The sequence below is a fragment of the Blastomyces gilchristii genome, assembly GCF_000003855.2.
Source record: "Blastomyces gilchristii SLH14081 genomic scaffold supercont1.1, whole genome shotgun sequence".
Taxonomy (NCBI): Eukaryota; Fungi; Ascomycota; class Eurotiomycetes; order Onygenales; family Ajellomycetaceae; genus Blastomyces; species Blastomyces gilchristii.
Window position 1 is genome coordinate 7124186 of NW_003101682.1, and position 5965 is coordinate 7130150.

Genomic DNA, 5965 nt, shown 5'->3' on the forward strand with positions numbered 1-5965 from the left:
TATTATATTTAATATATCTTCTTGTTTAATATAACACTGATAATGAGTCTTTATAGTATCTGTATAATAGAAATGATGAATTTCATGTTTACTGCAAGCTTTGTATTGAAGCATATTTCATTTATTCAGTTTTCAATTACTAATGAATGAATTGATTAATAAGTAATTGATAATTGATTGATAAATGATTAACAACTACTTCACTCATCTCAGTACTCTCTGAAGAAGACTTTGATCTCTTTCAAAAGCATAGAACTTGTTATGAGTCTGCTCTGCGGCATTTATATAATTTCAAACTAAATCATATACTGCACAAGATATCAAACTACAATATTTATTCAATTCAGAAGCAATAACATCATTTTTTTTATAAACAGCTCAATTTTGAATTTTTTTCAACTCATGTTCTATCTATCAATTAGTAATTGATTGTTAATTACTTTTAAATTACTTACAAATTAATAAATTGCATAATTTTATATAGTCATTCTGAGATTTGCAATTCAAAAGACTTATCATATGATTTCAAGCTGAGGTACCTCAATTCTGAGTTCTCACTATGTTGAAAATGCCGTGGAAAAAATGAATATGATAAAAGATAAGAACATTCTTCAGTTGTCAATCAAATAATTAATGTTCAGAATTGATAGATATAAGATATTATACTAGGCCTAAGTGAATTAATTAGCAGAGGTTTGTCAATTGATTATCAATTAAATATTAATTAATTATCAGTTATCTGTTTTATGCATATATTCATAATAATTGTCTGTATTCTCAATTCATGCAGATAGTTAAAAGAAACAGATTAATTCTACAGCTTTTATACTACTGCAAATGTTTATTAAAATAAGTGATAATATCTCTCAGAATTTTTCTGCTCTGTAAAGATTCAACACAAGATAATAACTAATTATGAATTAATTATCAATCAGTTGTGAATAAATACTTCAAAAAGCACTCACTTTTTTCATGCTGAGAAAGATATGTTGCAAAGATTATCTCATTTATTTTTGAAGATTTAATATATTTGTATGATATATTAACTTCAAAAGAGAAAAGACTAAGAAGAAGAGCTGCTTATTCTTTTAATATATAGATAATTATCAAATCTTTCTCATTCTGACAAATGTTCTGTACATAGTTCTATATACAATCAATTAGTAACTGATTGTAAATTGATTCAAAATTGATTCTATCTTCAAAGCTGAATTTTAATCTAGTTAAAATAGAACTTTATTGTAATCTTAATCTGTAGAAAAACTCAATAGTTGTTATTTTTATAGTATAGCTTAAAATCAATTCATATTGATAAAACTGGTGTGAATTTCAGTCAGACTCTGACTATTATACTCATCACAAAATTTCTGTAAAGCAGGACTTTTGAGAAAGAATGCTAAAAATAATCAATATTCAATCAATTGAAAAATAATTAAGAATCAATTAGAACTTATATAATATTATATTTAATTCTTATATTTCTTAAATCAAGATAAGAATTCAGTTCATAATTATTACAGATGATTTGTTAAGAGAAGAAGAAGAATATGTATGATTTTTATAAGAGATAAACAGTATATAAGAATAGTTTACTGAATTCACTGAAATTATAATATGAAAAATAATATTATAAGATAATTTCTGCATTATTCTCTAATCAGTAGAATGATTAAATTCTAATAATTAATTATCAATCAATTGAGAATCAATTGAGAATTAATTAAGAATTGCTTATTATAAAACTTTCTTATACTTCTTAATTATTTCATAACTTCACATTTCTTCTTCATGAAAAAAAGATTTTCTTATAAGATTCTTTCAAGAAATTCAATGTTCATCTGTGTAACTTCTTATACTGGTTGAAAGAAGTGATAAATATAATTTATCTTAAAAGAATTCATATAAGAAATAAATAAAGCATGATATTCAGTGACGTTCTGCTAATTGATTAACAATCAGTTATCAATCAATTGAGAGCTAAATAAATTATACAGAAATCTCATGTTAATGAAAGACAGATACACAGATTTCTGTAAATTATATACAGAAAGTTTCTTCTTAAAACAGCACTTGAATCATCTGTGTAAAGCTAAGAAATTAATTATTAATCAACTTTCAATCAGTTCTCAATTAATTAACAATTAATTATTATTATTATTATTATTATTATTCTTCAATTATAGATGTATGCAGTCAGAGACTATGACATCTACCTGAGAACTTTTAGTTCTCAGGGTTTTTCCTATATCTGTAAAGTTAACTATTATACATTCATCAATTTCAGATATGCAAAATCAGAAAATTTCAGCTCAGAATATAAAAACTGTTTACAAATTGCAGTGTTTTAACATCTTCTGATACTTTGAAACCATTTGACAATATCATGACAAAGGAAAAGAGAACACAGTCTCAAAGATAGACACATTAAATAGATAGACAGAAAGAAATTGAAAGGAAAAGATAAAGTAAAGAAAGACTGTAACAAAATAAATTATTAAAAGATAGTAAATAGCTGTTTTAACAGACTATATCTGGTTGATTTCCCCCTCTTCATATTCAGATAATTCTGAATTTAGCTATTTTCTTATAGCTGCTTGAGTTTCTGATAGAAAGTCTATTAAGTATTTAATTCCTGTCTCAGTTGAGAATAAGAATCTCATATTTAATTGATTTAGATTATACTTCTCTTTCAATCTGGCTCTGAGACTATTGTATAATACACAGTGTATTACAATATACTCAGGATTCTCATTTGTATTACAGAATGAGCATTCTATTGAGTCAAATCTATCATCAAATCTTTGTATATAAGATTTGAAATAGCCATGTCCTAGTTTCAGCTGTATTATAGATGAGAATATTTTCTTTTTACATTTAATTGAACAAGATTTCCACTTGGGTTTTATTTTAAATCTTGAATAATGTATACTCTTCTTTTGTTTCTGCCAGCTTTTATTTCACTTGTCTAAACAAGATTCTTTTATTTTTCTCTTTATAAAAGATCAGAACACAATTTTTTGAATAGATCTGCTTAATTCTGCACTCTTTTTTACAGCTGAATCAGCCAATTCATTGCCATGAATATTCATATAAGCAGGAACTCAGTGCAGATGAATTATCAGCTTTGATATTCTTCTCTTTTGAATTTTTAAAACAGAGTTTAAGATCAGTTCAAGATTCATTTGATCATTATAAATCTGACTATTTCTAAGTCTTTTTAAAGCAGCTTGACTATCAGAGAATATCCATGCCTCTTTCAAACAATTTCCTCTTTTATAAGATTTTATTTCAATGAGTTTGAAAGCTTTCACTATTACAAATAGTTCAGCATCAAAGACTTCACATTCAGAGTCTAGATTTCAGAAATCTGAGATAAAATTGATATTATCTTCAGTATAAGCAATTCCTGCGCCTAATCTATTCAAGTTCTCATTTTTTGAGTCATCTGAATAAATCAGAATAGAGTCTTTTATATTAATTGTAGAAATTCTCTTCAAATACTGTTCATATTCTTTCTCTTTTGATAGTTCACTTATTTGTAAGTCTATAAGAGATTCAAGCTTTTCTCTTCAGAGAGATAACTTCTCATGATCAACTTTTTCAACATTTAAAGAAGAAAATTGATTTTTAATCAGAGAGTATAGTCTGTACAGTTGAGAAGGCATTTTCTTTGAAGAATTATTTTCATTTCAATCAAGAAATCTATTTCAATTCAGTTCATTATCAGAGTTAATTAATGGAAATGAAGAAGAGACTCTTTCTCTGATTATATGATTTGAGCTTATCTTTACAACTCTCAGAGCATAGTTCATACAGGCCTTTTCAAATCTAATAGCAGGAGAAGGAATTGAAGCTTCAATTTTCATTACTTTAATAGAAGATAATTTGAATGCTCTCAGAATTCTTCTCAAGGCTCTGTTTTGCAGACTTTGAAAGAGTTCAGTGAAATTCCCTTGATTATTTCATTAAAATTGAACTTCATAATCAGCTACTGATGTAATACAGGCTATATATAACTGTCTCATAGCCTGAAAGAATAGACCTCTCTCTGTATTTGATAGTCTGATTATGTTGTTCAATAGTCTTTCTGCCTTGACAGTTCTTTGTTGAATGTGATATTTAAAATTCAACTTGAAGTTTAACTATACTTCTAATCATTTGACATTTACACTGGGTTTAATCTCTCTATTTAAAAGAGTTAGAGATAGTTCTTTCTCATTGAATCTAGAAAAGAAATGAATTAACTCAGTTTTATTTATATTAAATTGAATTTGATTGATATCTGCTCTAATAAAGATTTTCTTTGCAGCTTCTTCAATTACTTTCAAATTCTCTTTGATAGTTTTTAAGCTGTAAACTAGACTAATATCATTTATATAACTCAGAGATTGCACTATTCTCATATTTCTATTTTTGAATAGATATACAGTGTATATTGCAAATAAAATGAGTGAGATTGAAGATTTCTGTGATACTTCTATTTTTATCTCAGTCTTGTCTTATTTCATGCCATCAAAGAAGAGTTATATAATTCTTTTAGATATAAAACAGTTAACTCATTTTATTAGAGAAAGTGACAGTTTTAATATCTTCAATATCTGAATTAACTTTGACTTTGAAACATGATCAAATGCTTCTTTTATATTAATAAAAACTGCAGTTGAGATCAGACCCTCATGCTTTGCTATTTGAATATCATGAATAACTGAGAGAACAGTGTCAATTGCAGAACACTGTTTTCTATCTTTCATTTATTCACTGAATAAAAGAGAATCACTTATAGAGCTTATAAAAGATAGTTAAGTAGCTATTATCTTTTCTAAAACCTTTTCTAGGCAGTTCAATAGAGATATTACTCTATATGACTTAGAAATTGAAGTTTTTCTATTAGGTTTTGTAAGAATCACTTCAGTGACTTCTCTTCAGCATTCAGAATGATATTCATTTTTCAAGAGATTGAAAAAGAGCTCAAAATATTCATTCTTTAAGTAGAAATATGTATTTTAAATAATCAAGTGATTAATTGAATCAGGACCTGCAGCAGTTTTAACAGAACTTGAGAAGATAGCTGACTCTAATTCATCTTGTATAAGATCAGGTCATTCTCAGTCATTTTTATCAATGTAGTTGAGAAGTGATATATTCTCTTTCTCTGAATCTGAATCTGAATCTGATAAGTTCTGAAAGAGAATTCTTATAAAAGCTTGACATTTTTTCTCAAAAGAGTTTGCTGTATATGATTCATTCTGAAACTCATATTCTAAGACTGGAAGTTTTGCTACACTTCTTATTTTAGTATAGTTAAAAGCTTTAAAAACTTTCTTTTCTTATGCTTCTTCAAGAAATTTATTCCAGCAGTCTGTTTTAACTCTTTTAATATCTGAAAAATATTCATTTCTGACAGCTTTGAACTCTTCATCAGATATTACATCATTCTTTCAATCTCTTCTAGCAGTAGCTAATTCTTTTCTTTTAGATAAGATATTCTCATTTCATCAAGATTTTGAATACTCAGAAGATTTTCTCTTTGAAATATTATCTTTAACACTTGTTAGAATAATAGATGTAATAAGCTTCACTCTATTCTCAAGTATTTCATTTGAGATATCTTGATCAGAATTTCAATATAGCTCATTCTGTCTTTCAGATTTTAACAGTTTTATGCTTTTTTCAACTGCTTTTCAATCGGCTTTTTCAAAGTTATACTGATTAGAGAGAAGAGGATTTTCACTCATTTATTTTTCACTCAGTTCAATATTAAATTAAATAATCTCATGACCTGATTCTGATGTCTCATTTGAATCAATAAATCAGTTTACAAGTCTTCTTTTCATTAGATTTTGTGACATGAAGATTAGATCTATAATAGATTTCTGTTTCATATCTTTTCTAAAGAATGTTTGTTGATCAGACTTATTAATCAAATCTATTGAATGCTCAAAGATTCATTCAATCAGATTATCAG